General features: G+C 39.2%; 1 protein-coding gene and 1 non-coding gene across 2 annotated transcripts in view; both read right to left on the minus strand.

Annotated features, from left to right (window-relative positions):
- The window catches only part of CTBP2 (C-terminal binding protein 2), a 273,592-nt gene that overhangs the window by 176,682 nt on the left and 77,549 nt on the right, over positions 1 to 19,361 (minus strand). The gene's annotated exons all lie outside the window — the stretch shown is intronic.
- Positions 10,161 to 10,322, minus strand: LOC149318611 (U1 spliceosomal RNA). The gene has a single exon (XR_016280352.1). It is a non-coding gene; the product is annotated as a U1 spliceosomal RNA (small nuclear RNA).

A 19,361-nucleotide genomic window follows, 5' to 3' on the forward strand; every position in this document is an offset into this window, starting at 1 on the left:
ATGCTTTCCCATCCGTTCTAGAAGTTGAGTGCACATTGCTAAGGCAATACAGTACCAAATACCTTGCACCAGACAATTTCTTCACTCGAGGTTATAAAATGTAGATACCCACAGATTAATTAGACCAAGTCAGCTAGCACAACCAGAATTGAAATGAAATTTCCAGGTAGCCTGATTCAACAAAGATTGAGTTGCTTATGTTCCAAATCCCAGTAAAGTATAGTTCATCATTCCTTCTTTTCTTGTGAACTACCACTAAAATGACTCCACAACGTTCTTCAATAGTTCATTCACAGCTACACATGGCCTGCATTCAGAAAATCAATTCCATTATTTTCCCTCACTCATCCTGTTTCCAATTTGTTTTCAGTCCGGGGTGTTTCTCATGAAATTTTATTTATCTCCTTTATGACTGAAGATGGGGACAAGCAACATAGCCCAAATTCCCATACATCAGTGTAAGATTTGTGATTCTGAAACGTTTGGAGGAAGAAATCAAAAGATGATGGGATACATCAAAGCAACAATACAAAGGTTTAACTGTAGTGTTGTCCTTCCAACAAGAGGTGGTGCTGTGACCAGAATTAGACAGACAGCCATGTAAAAATAGTTTCTCTAGTTTATTCTTAGCCATGAATCTGTTGTTCTTTTCAACAACCATTTTGAATGGGTCTTTTATGTAGCCAGCCACCAAACAGTTAATGACAGCAACCCAACTAATAACTTCTGTGAGTTCAAGCTGCTGCCAACAGCTGTTATTTTTGATGACTATGCTAACATCCAGTAAACAGACAGACCAGACACAAGAATGGAATAAAGAGAACAAAACTGAGAAAATGCAGTATCTAGAGTAAGCCCTTAACAAGATGAAAGACTGACGTTATATTAAAAAGACAATGCAAAACAGAGTACTGTGATTCAAACCGCAGTTATTACCACATGCAGATACTTGTCCTAAAAAACATTTCCTACTTCCTTTTAAAAGGAAACAGAATGAGAAAAACTGCTTTTGAATCTACCAGCTGCAATGAAGAAGACTACCCTCAAACACAGATCCACATCCAGTAGGTAAGTGGGGAAAGAGTTATCACAGAAGATGAACTAAATACTTCTAAACTGCAAGCATTTTACCTCTTCCTTCTATTGTCCTAAAATCTCCAGCTTTCGAAAGAAAATATATATGTATTCATGTGCAAATCCCAAGCAGTAAAGCAACAAATTCCTTTCTGAAAAGATGTAGTGGTATCCAAATACTGTATATCAAAAGCACATTTTTTTGCCAAATCAAACATAGTTTTAAATCTAAATAGATATCGAGACTAGGACAAATTTCCCTTGGTTAATTTGAACCAGACTAACTTTTTAATTCCACTCTATTCTAGCTTCACTGGCAACAAATCTGGTGTTTTCCATACAGACAAAAACTGAATAAAATGTAAACTACACTTGTTCAGTTTACCTCCAAGACAGCAGGAGTGACTGAAGCACTCAGAGCTGATATATGGACACCAAAAATAATTGCAGTTATTAGTGTGATCAGTACATTAAGGCAATAATCAAAATTATGATGCCTATTGGTGTTCATATACAGGCCATCAGATCTGAGTGCTTCAGCCAGCCAGTGTTGTGTAGTAGTTTGAGTACTAGACTATGATTCTGAAGACTAGGGTTCAAATTTCCACTCAGCCACTGAAACCCACTGGGTGATCTTGGGCAAGTCACATTCTCTCAGCCTCAGAGGATGACAATGGCAAACCCCCCTTGAAGAAACTTGCCAAGCAAACCCCTATGATAGGGTCACCTTAGGGTCGCCGTAAGCCAGAAATGTCTTGAAAGCACACAACAACAACAACAAACTGATCATTAAATTGCGTGTAGACTGGAATATAGAAAATGACAAATTAATAATCTGGCCTTATTAATTGCATATATGTCCTACAATTAGCCCATTTCATAATGTTTCTGAAATTGTCCAATTGGTATTACCCCATAGTTTGTTTACTAAGAGCAGATAACTCAAACAGCAATCATGTGTCAGGCTTCCCGGGCTGCAAAACTTACAAGGGGAGCATCATTTTCTCCTTGAATGGATAAAAATCTAAAGCAGTTCAGCCCAAAAGGGATGCCAAGTGCAGTGCTTTGATTCAAGAATCACCCAAGGAAGGATATTTGAATTAAACCTGATTTGTCAGCGGTTTGTACAAGTCAAATGTTATACTTAATGACACAAACCCGCAAAATTAAATCCATATTCAAAAAATGTTAATTGCATCTCTTAAAGTGAGGTAAGATCCTCCACATAATTTTTCTAATTTCTGGAGATGGGTTTGAGGCATATGCAATGATATGACTTGAACGGTACACAGCATCAGTGGTGGAAAATTAATCTTAAGTACACTAACATTAACTGAAACACTTAACATGATTGACATTCACCTATCTAAATCAAGTGCTATTTCAGCCAACAGTGAAGTCATGTTCAGCTTAATCATTTAAGTTATATACCAAGGAACCTATATAATAAATACCCAGTAGCTTCTTTTAGTTCTGTTAATATTCATAGAATTGTTAATCTTACATACAACAGAAATATGGATAAAAATTAATGTGACAATTGAGCCACAGGTAATTCTCAGGTCATTCTAACAATAAATGCCATTAGTATATATGTCACTTGAGGCTACAACTCCTTAAAGTACATTCAACATTTTTATTCATATTTTAAAGGTGGGTGAACTGAGGTTAGGATACCATCATTTACCTGAGAGCTTTCAATGGCCTTCGGCTTAATGGCATAAATGGTAATACAAAGGATAAAGTGATTTATGATTACAAATAGCATGCTCTGCAACAACTTTGTGCACCAAGTTATTACCATTCTATTGCAGCTGAGTGAGAAAGTATGATACCTCCAAGACCTTGTTATCAGTCCATAGATCTGTTTATTTCAGGTCGAAGCTTTGTCTAGCATCAGACCATCCTGGATCATTTCACAAATGTCAACTGTCTGAACACATTCCTGTACTTAAAACAATTAGGCCCAAATCCAATGTGACACTAGCACTACAGGGCCAGTATAATGGAATATCCCTCTCTTTCTCCCTCTGGAGCTGGTTTCGAGGTGCACAGGTGGGCATGTGCAGTGGTAAAGTGAGATCGTCTTACTCCTGCTGGATTGTGTCTCAGAAGAGTGCAGGGTTTATGACACTTTCTTTGACAGAAGTATGTCTTAAGAAATAGTCACTGAGCAATCACTGAGATAGAAGTATTTGTAATCTAGCCAAAAGCCAGCAGAATTTTACCTACATTAAAAACCATGGATTGGCAAAATACTGTCCAGGTTTCCTCGTCATACTTCAACTAGATTTGTATTACAGGTGGAGAACTGTGGTTGAAATTAGTGATAAAATAAATGCAGTGGAAATCAGGGCCAGAGAGCTTGCATTGGTTTTCCAGACATGTAAAGATATGTCTTTTCTTCCAACTCTCAAGGGGCTTTATTGAGGAAAAAAAGAAATTGATTTTTGGCTTCTTCCAATACATATGCCAGTTCTGTTGCCAAACAATAAATGAAACACACACACACATATTGCTTTAGTCAATTTGACTGGGAGATGGTGTTCAATTCAGTCACAACACCTGTAAAGCTCCTCCAAACATGTGTATAATCTCCCCACTGTAGGATTTCATCCTGTGATATATGTATATGCCTTGAATGCTCATTAAGATGCAATGCCACGCTGAGGCAACTTTGTCTGAAACCTCTGGGTCCAGTAAAGATAACTGACTGGGGATCTATTTAGAGTTTAAGAGATTTATTTGCAGTGTTATCATGTGACTCTTCAGAATACTTCTTTGCAACCTACACTGTTTAGGGGATGGAAGCTGATGATTATAGCATATGCAATCATTGTTTGGTCCATTATTTGAAATACGGCAATAAAAAGGGTTGGGAAGATTGCACATCTGGAACCTGTTTTTTCCAAGTATTAATATAAGACTTTCTTCAGTACAGGCACTTTTCTATATGACTGCAAAGAATGAACTTATAACAATGAAAGCTGAGTGGCAGCAAAATTTGTACCTATTGAAACATTGCGACCAGGCATTTCTCTTCCTGTATACAAGGAGACATAAACACTATCATATTATAAAAATTGCATGATGTAATTTGTATGATAGAATTCCTCAGCTGCCACACCAACTTTCTTTGTTTGCAGGAGTTGTTTTCAAAACAAACTGCATCATGTAACTTTTTTATTTAACAGTAGCCTTCCCCAGTCTGATGTCTTCTAGGTTTTTGGGGCCTCACATCTGAGCCAATCTAGGAAATGTTCAAGAATGCTGGGAACTGTAATCCAAAACTTCTGAAGAGAAGAAGATTGAAGAAGGATGAGTTAGAGGGCAATTGTTGAGACTGTAGATTTCCTTTTAAAATTTACATTGTCAATTCTGTGGACAGGTAGAGACCACACCACTATTAAAATGAAATGACTTGTTGGTTAAATACACAGACAGAAGTTAGCATTCTGAACTGTAAAAGTTGCTTTCCACATGAGAAAAGCAACATGATTAGACAGAGTAGGCAGGATTAGCATACTCTCCCTCCTGATGTGTGCATCCACACCATCTGAACACAGAGCACAAAACAACACCTTTACCTGATGAAGAAGCCTATGGAGCTTTGAAAGCTTGCATCATATATTTTGTGTATTGTGGTTGTCAAGATAAAGCTATCACCATTTTGTGGATGTTATTGTACTCCTTCTTGATATGTTTAACCTACAATTAGTCATAATGCCTGAACAGGTAAAAAAGGTAAAATGTTAGCTCTAAATGGTAAGTACCCTTATTCTCGCAAATAAAAAACAGCAAAGAGAATGAAATATCTTGAACTGAATAACTGAAACTAAACAGGGAAGTGCAGATTTAACCTACTTTATATGTAGAGTCTGAAGGACAAGATGTATTAATAACAGCTTGCTGCTGTTGTTTTGTGCCTTCAAGTTGTTTCTGACTTATGGTGATCCTAAGGCAAACCAATCACCGAATTTTCTTGTCAAGATTTGTTCTGAGGGGGTTTGCCATTGCCTTCCTCTGAGGCTGAGAGTGTGTGAATTGCCCAAGGTCACCCAGTGGGTTTCCATGGCTGAGTGGGGATTCGAACCCTTAGCTTCCAGTGTCCCCCCCCCCCCCCAGTCCTAGCCCTAATTAACCAGGTCTTTTCGAAGGAGCTGAACAGCACCCTTTACAGTAATTAAGTTCAGATATATCCATCCTATTTCTCAAGCTTTTCTGTGATGGAGATCCCTTCAAAGTGGGAAGATGGTGGCCATTTCTCCAGCTGCATTAAATTGTGATTCAGCTTCTATATTAACAGCATCTTTCTTTTTTTCTGCGGCTGCTACCATTAAATGGATTTTTCCTGTGGTTAGTTTATATGCTCCAGCTCATTAACATCTCTTAATACCAGAACCTTAGCCTCATTAAGCATGGCATTTCTGAGGAACATATTCTCTGTTCATCTTCACAAAGCAGGATTCTCCTTGGTGGCCCTGCTGTAGCACCACATGGTACCAAAAGAGGGATCACCCTAGCAATAAAAATACTACAGGATCCCACATAAGACACAGTAGGAGGCAGGGATATTTATTAGCTAATGGCAAAATTTACAGGCTGCTCAAGGGCTAAAAAAATTCTCTACCATCAAAGCAGCTTCCTCTACAAAACTCTGTAGAGCTAGTCTTCAGAGCCAATATTACCTGCCTCACATGATTCAGTTTAAATGTTTTTGGAGAGAAAAACTAAGTACAAATACCATGGTCAGACTTTTTTTTGTCTCAACCAAGCAAAAATATACAAAATTGTAGGTAAGAAAAAGGCTGACTGGTGAAGTCATGGCAACAGCTTGGTTTCAGCCTAATTTGGAGTGGGAAAAGTATATGGATTGAGATTTACTACAGGTTGAGCAGGTGTTATGATCAATTTTTCCATTTTAAACATGTAATATCTACTCACTACTTAGATTTGTTTCCAATTTTAGAGAACAAAAGCAAAAAGAAACACATACTTCTCTCTCTCTCTCTCTCTGTCTCTCTCTCTCTCACACACACACACGCACACATCATTAAAACTTCACCCCTAAGAAAAAAATGCCTTAAAATGTAAGTCCTACCATCCAAGATTAGAGGAAAGAAATCCTTCCATTAGGCATGTCATTTTTCTTCTTTAAAAGGAAAAATGATATCTTAGGATACTGTTTCATTTTTTGCAATAGCTTTCCTTTATTTTTACATTGTCAGCAAACAAGAAAAGGCTGTCCACAACAATATTAGCATACCTGTATGCTCTATCTCTGGAAAAAAAAATCTTGACAAACTTTCGAATTAATAGAGAGCTCAGAATTAATTTAACTGTTTCAGGGAGAGAAGTTCAGCTCTTTGCATGGAATTACAATCTGTGTAGCTCCCTCCATCCTAACAAACTTGTAATTCCCTTGTGCTGATCTGAAGAACCAAGAATGGCTTTTGCCAGTTCTTTTGAGGTGACTGTGGGTATATCTATATTGCAGAAATAATACAGTTGGACCCTACTGTAACTGCCATGGCTCCATCCTACAGAAACCTGGGATTTGAAGTTTTGTAAGGCACCAGCATGTTTTAACAAAGAAGGTTAAACACCTTGTAAAACTATAAATCCCAGGATTACATAGGATGGAGCTACAGCGCTTAAAGTGATGTCAAACTTATTCTACAGTGCAGACACAACCTGTATAGTACATACAAGATGACAGCTCTCTAAACGGTGACTGTGTACAGACAGTATATCCATTGTACAAGTATGCCAAATAAATACTGCAGTGCCATTTAGTTGAGTCTCTTCAAGCCTGTGGATGAGGACAGTAAATGGCAGGTGTAAAAAAAAAACCTGACAACTTTAGCAAATGGGGAGTTGAATCAAGTAAGGTAGACACATTTTCCACCTCAATCCAGTTTTAAAGAAAAATTATTTTTAGTTAGAGATTATCAACTATAACAATAATCTAAACATGTATTTACAGAAATGCAATACGGCTCAGCTATTGTGTTTTTGCTATCTTTTGTGCAGACTAGCTTCAGTGTTTATAGTTTAAGTAAATCTGACAATACCAGAGGTATTAATCTCGACTAGCAGTTGTCCCATCCCCATGTTTTTTCTCATGGGAACAATACTTATTGGCAGGAGCATGCAGTTGGTGAGGAACGGCATAATTCCATTTACTTACTGACAGAATGGTTTATTTAGCTGCAGCTGAGAATACAGAAAATAAATAATGTATCTTAATATTTGAGTATGTGGATGTTATTAAATCGACAGTGTTCATAACCAAAAGCTTCCCTTCTCTAGAAGTTTATCTAGTCTATCCCATATTTGGAGGGTAGAATGTTCTCAATATATTATTTGAATAACAGTGTGCCACAAACTGAAACAAACAATTGTGACTAGACAGGTAGTCATGCAAGACATTTTACATGGGCAAAAACCGTTTCCATAATTATGGCACTCTGAAATCCTGATTATGAAATATTGCTGCCAAAATGTCATGATAAAAGTGTTCTGATTATTGGGCAAAACTCCAACACCTACAATACTTTGACTAAGAAAATTTGTTCCCTCAAATGGAAATACTAACTTAAGTAGAAAAGCCAAATCCAGCTGTAGACCAACTTTATCTGTATGTAATGGCACAAACTGCATTTCTAAAGGAACACATGCAAGAAAGTACAGTACTCGATGAACTGCACAATTTCAAACAGTTACAACAGACTCCCATATTAATTTTACATTTCCAACCTTTCTTTTTAGCAATGCAAAACTGTTTCAGTGCTGCACCTGAAGCAACATTTGCTCTCTTCAGTTCACACTGTTATATGTTTATGCTTTTAATAGCATACCTCAAAGCAGAATGTGCAAATAATTGTAACTCCTCCAACTATTTCACCAATGTTTTTTGTTCATCTTAAAATACTGGCAGCATTCTCTGTCTCAGGAGTGGGGAGAGCGTGTCTCCCAAGTGACATGCAGTTCCTCAGCTTACTTTTATACTTCCTGAGGAGACCCACAAGTCCCCCAAATTTCTCTGAAAATGGCACAATTTTCAGGCAACAATCAGCCAAAAATAACACCCAAATCCTCCCAATGCATGCAAATATGCAAAAGAAAGAAAGCTCCAAACCACTCGGATCCCCTACTCCATCTCAAACACCCTTATTTTCCCTCTTTTTAGCTTTCAAAATGATGGCAAAAGTGACATGACATTACATTGGGCCCTTGTTATATGCTGGGGTTTGGTTCCAAATGTTCCCCATGGATAACAAAATCTGTGGATGGTCAAGTCCCATTAAATATAATTACATAGCAAAATGGTGTCCTTTATAAAAAATGGAAAATCAAGGTTTGATATTTGAAATTTATACTTTTTTTTAACGTTTTCAAACTGTGGATGCTTGAATCCGTGTATAAAAAAATCTGTGTATAAGGAGGGCTGCCTGTATTTCCAGTCATCATTTTGAAATGGAGGGGGGGGGGGTTTGCAGCCCATGTGGTGGATCAGTAGTGGAAAATTGGCCCCTAGACCTCACACAGTTGCCCCCTCGTGCTCAACATTCTCGGCTTAAGCAAAATCAGATTGAAGGATGTGAACAAAATATTATTCTGATAACAAAATTAAGGCCTGTTACAGACAGCCAAAATAAAGCTGCTTCGAGTCACTTTGGAGGTATGGTATTTCAATGATACATGCGTCCTAAGAGTCCAAAGGCCGCACCAAAGCAACGCTACAGTCCTAAGGACTGGAGTGCAGCTTTGGTGAAGTTTCCAGACTCTTAGGACTCATGCATCATTGAAATACCATACCTCCAAAGTGACTCGAAGCAGCTTTATTTTGGCTGTCTGTAACAGGCCTTTGTCTCTACAACAGACTAGAGTGAGTCACTATTGCTTCTTCCAACACCTAATCTCTAGTAGTACAATCTGCTCACTAAGGCAGCTTTGTATACCTCAGTCTATTTAAAATAGCAATACTATGTCGATAAACTGGCATCTGCTTTCATGCTTCATCCTACTTATCTTCAATGAGTCTGCAGACATAGCTGTTAAGAGTCCCATAGGCTGATTCCTCTTCACCTCCACAAAGCTCTCTGAACAGCAAAGCTCAGGTGCTTTCACAGCCTTTTGATGCCACAAAATCACTACTGTCCCAGTACTTTATAAAGCAGGGTTGGGACACTCCAGGTAGAAAATAAGAACAGTAGAAATGCTGCATCCTGTGAACTGCTGTAGTTGCATTATTTTAATTACTTTAATACTTTATTATTCTAAATAAATGAAGCAAAGTATGTCAGTTTTGCAAAACAAGGCCAATGTTCTTAAAATAAACAATTTGCTACATAAAGTGTTAATCCCATAAATATCCAGGTAAACCGTAAGTACTACTTTCTGCCATGGGATTTCGACTTCATCTATTACACAGTTTATCTTGTTTGTTTTTATCTTGAAATCCAACAGGGAACTGAAAATCTTATGTATGCTAAATATTAGTTCTATTAAACTGAGGGAGAGGGGTGGTTGGGCTTTCCTCCACTGGTAAGAAGAGCTGTGAAGGCTGGTAACATTCAACACAGGCAGCTTGTAACAAGCTAGACTCTATGATATTAGCATTTCCTCCAACCTTACTTGGGCATTAAACATCACCAGTACCAAGTGGAAAGCAAAAAACATACACAACTCACTTGCACAGAATTTTAGCTCTCTAGACTACACCTTCAAAAGAAAGAGTCCCATTGAACTTCATGGTCTCAAATGCACATTGACATTGAAGACTGAGACACTGGCCTGTTACAGACAGCCAAAATAAAGCTGCTTCGAGTCACAGTGGAGGTATGGTGTTTCAATGATGCATGCGTCCTAAGAGTCCAGAAGTCGCACCAAAGCCAAGCTCCAGACTGGACCGTGGCTTTGGTGCGACTTCTGGACTCTTAGGACGCATGCATCATTGAAAACCATACCTCCACTGTGACTCGAAGCAGCTTTATTTTGGCTGTCTGTAACAGGCCACTGATTCTTTCCTTAAGTTTGAGAATTGCCTTTCATTTTTGAGATTTTGTTTTTATTAATTTTAACAGGGGAAAATGTGGACACAGTCCCCACTATCACAAATTATGCAATCAAGTTTCCTGCATTTGGGAAAATCACAGGGTCAGCACACCCCGAATGCAATGGATGAGCTTCACCCTGGAAAAACCTCCTTCGTGATCAAGGTGTTTCCTTTGCGAGGTATGTATGAGAATGGCCTTTCAAAGCCCGTCCTGACACAATAACATAGGCCAAGGACACTGAAAGATTCACAGCTTACATATCAGACCAGCCCTTGTGGTCAGTCTCATGGTACAGATGGTAAAGGACTTCATACAATCCCTAGGGAGCAGGGGAGCACTCCTGTTCCCATCCATTACCAATATGGTGCAACTCCCACAATCCTGCCTCTGTTTTCTAAGTATAGGAGTGCATGTTGGGTGTAAGGCCAGTGAAACATGCAGTACACCCCTCCATAGTTGTGAAAGCTGCTAATAACTGCCCAAATCAGATTTGCTGGTGTTTATATGTATGGATATATGCAGATAGTCACCCATACATACAGAAAGTAGTTTGTTTTTCTTTTAAGCCAGGGTTCTCCTTAGAACTGATTTTTTTTTTAAAAAAACTGATTGTGGCAAGTTCAACTGTCTGTGAAGTGTTTAGAACAAAGTGCTCTGCTGACAAAATGCACTTTTATCACCACACGTGCACACAGGCATGGGCACATGCACACACACACACCTGTGTGCAAACAGCAGAGTTTGAACCTTAGCAGGTCTCTCCAACTCACATTAGATATATATATTCACAAGGACACTTGGAACTAATCTTATCCCCATGCATCTCTTCCTTTTATTACTGCATGCAGAATGTTATAACATGAACTGAGACATAAAATGTCCAGATGATACTGGTGTACAAAAGCATGCTAGAATCAAAGTTCACCTCATCCCCAGTGGTATGCACCAACCCCACATTCTCCAACTGGTTATGTAACACTGCATGTAGGAGGAAGAGGTCCTTGATGTATTTTACGTTCACAACAAGAGAATGGGTATTTTAATTTAATCCTACCTTCAGGAGCACACACATTTTGAGCACTGGCTGGTTAACCTAACTCTCATCTCAGCTACACCAAAGAAACATTAACTCACTCCCAGTGAAACAAGAGCATACACTGGCATAATATTAGATTACTTACTGCTCTGACTTAAAACGAAGAAAAAACTTTGGCAGCAGCAATCAAAACATGGCCTTAAAATGCCAACAGAATCCCTAGCAACACAGACTCCCATTCTTTTGTCCCACTGCATTAAATGCCTATCAAGTGTCGCTCTGTGACACTTTATGAAAGCACCACACTAGTCATACTTGACAGGTGCCAATACCCTAATATGATAATTCCACTCTGTCAGTTAAACATCTCTCTTCTCATGGACTTTACACCCTTTACCAAGATGTAATCAATCATTGCCTTTTGCAGTTAAGTTTCATTTGTTTGAGTCTTGAGTACACTATTCTTGTCAAGAAAAAAAAGAGGGAGGAACGGAGAGAGAAATACTCAACTAAATAAAGTATTTACACACCTGCTCCTTGTTCTCCTTGCATTTGCTGGCTTCCATCCAATGCATATAAACATCTATTTAATTTCTACTTGCAAATCATGGTTTCAATTAATTAAGTCCAGTACCCTGAAAATGATATGAGAAGCAAGCTTAAAATTTCTCCAGATAAACAATATAAAAAACAAGACACAAAGTACTCTTCCTGCAGAGTGTTAACAATATGATCCGAGGCAAATCTGCTCAGACAGAAGTCCTGCAAGAATTTAGTGACACATACTCCTAAATAAACGAGTTTAGGATTGTAACCAAACTGACTAAAATGCTTCTGGGAGGTTCTGTTCAGATAATCTACTCAGAAAACTATGCTCACTTTTCATTTTAAATTTAACTTGCTTTCCAATTGCTGCATAATCTCTCCTATTGCAGGAAGGATAGTCTCATTTGAGTTTGTGGACAGAGTATTGTTCTATAAACTGTGAGGTTTGAATAATCCAAGAGGAAACGAAGAAGCTGTTAAAGAAAGGTGTGACTGCTATAAGACTTCTGTGATTTTTTAAAAGGCTCACGTTATACCTTTGTCAAGTCTGTGTGTCTCAGAAAAAGACAAAACATGAATCCAGGCACATTTTTAAAGTCACAACAACGCAACCACTAACAGCCTAAGTGGCAAAAGCCAAAAGTCAAGGTGCAATGCTTTAGAACCCCACATCATCTTCAGATTTACATACATAATTCTCCAAAAGCCCAGATCTGTTTATTTCTCAGCTGTGTAAAAGCTGTCAGCAGCATGTATCCATGGAAACTGGTCAGTCAAGCAGACAAAAGATCCAACGACCTTGAGTCAGATTAAAAAAACAGAAAATAAAAATATGCTTCCTTATTGAGTGAGGAAAACCTCTAAGACTGAGTGACATCACTGCTCCAAATAGTCAGGCACATCGGAGATTGCACAAGGAGCAGTTACAGCAACTCCAATAACTTCAGTCAATTCAGGGAAAGAAAACTGTATAAACAAAAATTAGTTTTGCCACACAGGATACTGTCAGGAAAGTTGAGGTTTAGTTCGAAGACAAAATCAAACAGGCAACCGTTGTCTCCCTTACATACAGAAAGCCTATTAAGGTTTAGAATGAAAGACACCACCTTTGACCTGATGCAGATTTCTGTTATACTACTGGCATGTGACTTCTGTCACAGTTTGTGGTTGATAACTTTGCATTTCACCTTGCAATTTTTATTTATTTTATTGGATTTACACTCCACTTTTCTCAGACAAATGGAATTCAACATTTTGGAAGGAGGGTAAAAACAAAATAAAAATATAGGATATACAATGCATTTAGGTACATAAATAAATAATGAAATGTTTTTGAATACAGTCAGCCCTCCATATCCATAGAATTTTTATCCATGGATTCAAGCATCCACAGTTTGAAAATACATTTTTAAAATGTATGGATTCTAAAAAGCAAACCTTCATTTTGTCATTTTATTTAAAGGACACCATTTTACTATGCCACTGTATTTAATGGGACTTGAGCATCCACAGATTCTGTTATTCACAGGGGTCCTGGAACCAATGCTCTTGGACCCGTCACTCCAGATGTCATCACACATAGATGTGAAGGTCAGAATTGCTTGCTATCAGCTTCAGCTGATATGCCGGTTGCGACCCTACCTGGAGCCAGGGGACCTAGAAATGGTTGTACATGTGCTGATAACCTCTCATCTCAATTTCTGGAATGCGCTTTACTTGGGGCTACCCTTGTGCCAAATTAGGAAGCTTCAACTGGTCCAAAATATGGCAGCCAGATTGGTCGCTGATAAATCCAGATTTGACCATATAACATCTATTTTAAAATCTCTCCACTGGCTGCCAATCAGATTCCAGGCTCCTACAAGGTGTTGGTTATTACCTTTAAAACCCAACATGGGTTGGGTCCAGTTTACTTAGAGGAACACCTCTTTCAGCCACCACTCCAAAAATTTGGAATGACCTGCTGGAGGAGATCACCTCTCTTGACACCTTTAAAAAGACGATCAAGACAGATTTCTTCTGGCAGGCCTTCCCAGCTTGACCTCCCATTAAAAGGACTACCCCACTTGCCCCAAGCTATCTCACTCCTATCTGCTGCCTTTAAATTGCTTTTAACTATTTTATTGCTTAACTTGTTTTAATGGTTATGTTGAGGGTGGAGGGTTAGAGGGCAGGGGGGTGGCTGTATTAAGTTGATGATAGTTGTACTATGTATTTTTATTTTCACTGTAACCTGCCTTGATCCATAGGGAGAGGCGGGATGTAAATAATAATAATAATAATAATAATAATAACAGTAAGCCCTCGGTATATGCGGGGGATCCGTTCCGGACCCCCTCCCATGCATACCAAAATCCGTGTATGCTCAAGTCCCATTGTCCCCAATGATGGCGCGCATATACGCGCGCCGCCATTGGGAACAAAAGTCCCTCGCCTCCCCTCGTCTCCTCCCTTCCTCTTTCCCTCCCTCCCTCCCTCCTTCCCTCCCTGCCTTCCGAGTCCCTGCTTATTTCCTGCTGCCACTGCCGTGGAAAACGCCGGGTGACAATGTTGGAGGCCTTGAAGGCCTCTGGCGCTGCTGCTCCACCTCCTCCTTGCCGTCACCACGGAAGGGCCAGGTGGCAGTGCTGGAGGCCGAACCTTGGCCTCCTTGCTGCCGCTGCCACAGAAAGGTCCGGGTGGTAGTGTTGGAGACCAAGAGGCCCCCAGCACTGCCACCCAGCCCTCCCACAGAGACAATATATGGGTTTGCCATCCGCAGATGCTCAAATCCACGCATGGCAAATCCGCGTATAAGGAGGGCCTACTGTACCTGTAACTAATCACTTTTAAGGGTAAAAAGTGTGAGACAAAGTAACATTTTAAAAGCAATATAATAAAAAGTAAAATATTCACTTTATTGGTGAATATTTATTTCTGTTTATTTTCAAAAGTTACTTTCAAGAACATTTTAAGGGGCAGTTTGACAGAAACTATTCAAGTTTTATGCTATTCCATTATCAATCTTAAGGATTTTTACCTTTTGAAAAGTAACAAAGTAATGGGAAAGTAAAGAGACATGCAAGTTATGCAATGAGCGAAACTTCTCCCTGTCATTGTAAGAAGTACAGTCACAGCAAGGAGTAACTTTTTAAACAGAATAAAGAGTAGCAGAATAATTATTATTACTACTACTAATTGAAGCAAAAGAAGCCTGTGAGTAACAGACAGGAATATGTATTTTTGCTTGCAAAATGGCAGCTTCATTTGTTAGTATTATATAAATATATAGTGGCTAACAAATTGAAGGGTAGTCAGTTTCAAGGCAAGAAAAATGAGGTACATTAAATCATTGCAACATTTTGATTTCTTCAGATTTCCCTAATTACCATGAGTCTGGTGTTCACTTGCAAATTTCTGTCGCCTTCAGCTATGGTCTGAAAGGCACTGCTTCATCTAAAACAACTTAAAATTGCCAGGTGTTATTTACAGAAGGAAAAGTACAATGATGCTTTGGAACTGAGAAAAAGAAAATCCAGAATGAAGTTGTTGTTGTGTGCCTCAAGTCATTTTTGACTTATAAAAAAGGACAGAACCGAACCAAAAATAATAATAAAAATAAATTAACCACTAAAATAAAAGGATTACTTCATGTCAAAGTAAGTCATTTGCATAAGACAGAATGGCACTGGCTACTGTCAAAGCAAAGTAACCCCTATTACCTTTGAAGCCCAGGGTGAAGTCAGTGGGAACCTAATGTATGTATGAAAGCAAGCTGAAATTTTTTGAGTGAGGACAGAAAAGGGGTTTTAAAAAAATTGCAAAGTAGAAAGCAGGAAGCAAAATAAAATGAGACATCTTGGCCATGAGACTGAAGAAGGCTTCAAAGCCAAAAAGTGTCTCCCCTAATCCCATTTTTGATTTTTCGCATGCATTTTAATAACCCTTTTGTGTATGGTACAATGATTTCAGCAATGTCCATTTTAAGCAGATTTTCCACACTAGGAAGCAACATGGGTTAAAATAACTGCCGACTGCACCATGTATATGAAGCATGTTGTTTAATCCCAATGTCCAATAACTATGGTCCTACAATATAAGAGGCCATCCATTCAGAAAGTGTATCTTCTGACAAACATCTCAGGGCTGTAGCATACAAAAGTCAGTCAGTCTGTGTTCCCCCACTCAATAAGCTCTCTTTAAGCCAAACAGGACGCAAGAGAAGACAGAAATGTCTGTTCCCTGCTTTAAAGCATGGATGTGGAATTACCTGATCTGTCACTGGGCAGATATTTTCTTTGCCTTGGGACAAAGCTGTCAAAGGCTCTGGCACCTGCCATTTCCAATCTGTACTTAGAAAACAGTTAATACAAGGTACTACCCAAGAGAACAGAGTACAAGATGAAAAGTGAGGATAGAAAAGTTTAGGCAAATAGAGCTGATTTGCAAGTGATTTGTGAAGTGGATACTTTATTGGAAAGACTAAATGAACTACATGATGATGGGAATATACTTACAATCATATTGATAAGTAACTTCTACCACTATGTACCCATGAGAATCAGCATGGCATAGCAGTTTGAATGTGGGACTATGACTCTGGAGACCAGAGTCCCTGCTCAGCCATGAAAACCTACTGGCTGATCTTGGGCAAGTCATAATCTCTCAGCCTCAGAGGATGGCAATGGCAAACCTTCTCGGAAGATACTTGGCAAAAAAAATCCTTCAAGTTAGGATAACCATTAAGTCAGAAAGGACAACAACACACAACAACACTCATGGAGAAATCAATCATCCTTACCTCTACCTGCAACTTTCACAGTGAACTAATTTTTTGGATCTATCCATCTGAACCAGACACATATGACAGCACTCCCAACAACTGGATTGATATTTATGGAAATACATACTATTTTGAAGGTAACAGCATAAGATTTGCCTCCCCTCCCCCCAAAAAACCTCACCCAGGGATAATTATTTTAAAATGTTGTTTCATGTTAGTTCATTTTGGTAAATTTAGATACATAGCACTATCCAGGGATGCAACAGGATACAGACCAAAATGTTCAAACATCAGCCTCTATTTTCAACTTCAGTTGGCAGGCTGGGGTATCCCTCAGACCCGAGGGTAAGATTTATCACGTACAGGCACATCACAAGTGTCAGTGAGTTAAAAAAAAAATCAATAGTGTGTGTCTTTCATGTTTTCTATGTGCTCCTGAACCAACTATTTCATCAATTTTATATTTTCTTGTTTCTCTCACTTCCTGCTTATCACATATGAACATGGATTATGTTGTAGCTTTCAGTTACAATGGCGGGATACAAACCGCCATATAGTACGTATAGGATACGTACTAGGGTTAGGAAGGGGCGGTGCTTCCGCACCCCCCTAACCCTAGTACGTATCCTATACGTACAAGATGGCAGCACCCCTTCCACATGGGCGCCGCCATCTTTACGTACTGGACGCATAGCGTCCAGACGTGTCGCAGCGCCTATGATGTCGCGAATGCGCCAGTGGCGCTTCGCGACATCATCAGAGCGCCGCAAGAAGAAGCTCCGAAATGGAGCTTCTTTTTTGCTCCACGCGGGAGCTGCGCGGTTTGGCTGCTGCAGCTCCCGCGCGGAGCAAACGGCGGCGGCGGGGAAGCGCCGGTTTGTATCCCGCCAATTTTAGTTAATTTGAGTCAGAGGAACTACAAAACTTCATTCTTTTAATACCCTCCAGGTTAATACCTCCAAGGCATTAAGTAGCTACAAGTGCCTTTGATTTGGCATTTTAACTAAGGTCAGGCTGGAGAGCTATTGTCATTCCTCTGGTTCCTTAATTAATTAATTATATTTATTTGTATCCCGCTCTTTTCGCAGAATTGGGACTCAGAGCAGCTTCACAATATTAAAAAACAGTACAGTTAAAAACATAGAAAAAATTACATTAAAATTACATTATTACAATATTAAAACAGATAATTATGCACCTAGAATGTTCTATATCCAAATTATGGCTCTTCAGAAGCATGCCTTTATTCTTGTCCACAGAATCTAAAACTCAAACTGTTTTAAAAAACCTTTCTGGACCTTTCTGTCTCCTTTTTGCACCCTGCAAAGGCCAGATCGGGGCCGCAGCATGTTGTTGCCTCGGCCCTGGTAATGGTTGTAAAAGGGGCGGCTGGAGGCCACCCATTCAGGGCTGTCTGCACAGACCCTTAGTGACCTTAGTCATACCCTCTCAGCCTCAGATGATGTCAAAGGCAAATCCTCTCAGAACAAATCTTGCTAAGAAAACCCCATGATAGGTTCGCCTCAAGTTTGCCGTATGTTGGAAATGATTTGAAAGTACACAACAAAAAATAATGCTCAATCAATTTCAGTAAGCAATTGTTGTTGTTGTGCCTTCAAGTCATTTCTGAATTGTGATGACCCTAAGGCCAGCCTATCAGAAGGTTTTCTTAGCAAGATTCAGAGAGGAGTTACCTTTGCCTTCCTCTGAAGTTGAAAGTGTGACTTGGCCAAGATCACACAGTGGGTTTCCATGGCTGTGCAGAGATCCAAACCCTGTTCCCTAAAGTTATAGTCCAACACACAAAAACTACTACCCCACACTGTAAGCAGTTAGGTGTAATTTAAAAACAACAGCACACTAACAAGGCATGTCAGCTAGCAAAGAAGGGAAGGAGAATGGATTGCTAGCTCACCAAATCTTTCTAGATGTCAGCTACCACCTAGTACTTCTTGATAAAGGGTTCTCCACAACTTCAAAATGTGACAAAAATGGATTAATAAAATGGTGTTCCCTTGCCTCCACTTATGTTGCTCCTTTTTCTTCTGAACCAATACACTAACAATGGCATGTACATTTCAAATCATCAGACAACAGAAAAAGTATTCAGTGTCTCTGGCAACCACACCAAGGCTAGCCTTTTCCCACTGAGTAATGTTAACAAAACAAGAAAATTTCTGTTCCAGCCTGCCTATACTCAGCAACAATATGATCTGTTACCATCCGCAACCCGAACAACATCTGGTACATTGTCTGAACACTGTATTTAAAGTACAATAGCAAGGCATTTGAAAAGAAGACCCAAATCTACCACCTACAGAAATTCAATCAATAGTTGAAAAGACATCTCCTTGGACACTGCCCTTAGGGTTAAGAGAAAGCCACACAACATTTACAAGTGAGAGCTGGAAATGATACATATAATTAAGTAGTCAGTGCAAGCATCTTACTACTCCAGATCTAAACTCCAAGGGTGCTTTCACACTACAGAGTTATAGCACTAGAATTCAATTTTAACATCTTATGGAATCTTGGAATTCAGTCTAGGGAAGAGAATTTATCATTTTCAGTCAAAGAGCTGTAGAGTGCCACCAACCAACAAACACCAGGATTCTACAGAGATGTTGCTATGATAGTCAAGTGGAATCATAGTGCTATCATTGTGTAATGTGAAAAGGCCCCTGGAAATGATATAAATGTTCTGCATGTATTCCGTAACTACACATTTCTTTCTGAAAATTGCATGTGTCTAATAATTACACCTTCACGTTTTGCCAGCCCCATAGATAGGCAGAAATCAAAGTAGTTCCAATTTAGTCCCCTGCTATGACTGCATATACAATGTCAGAGTGCCTGAACTCCGTAAAAACTGTGTGGGCCA

Source organism: Sceloporus occidentalis, unplaced genomic scaffold (assembly GCF_023333645.1).
Source record: "Sceloporus occidentalis isolate IW3139 unplaced genomic scaffold, rSceOcc1.0.p SCAF_2, whole genome shotgun sequence".
Taxonomy (NCBI): Eukaryota; Metazoa; Chordata; class Lepidosauria; order Squamata; family Phrynosomatidae; genus Sceloporus; species Sceloporus occidentalis.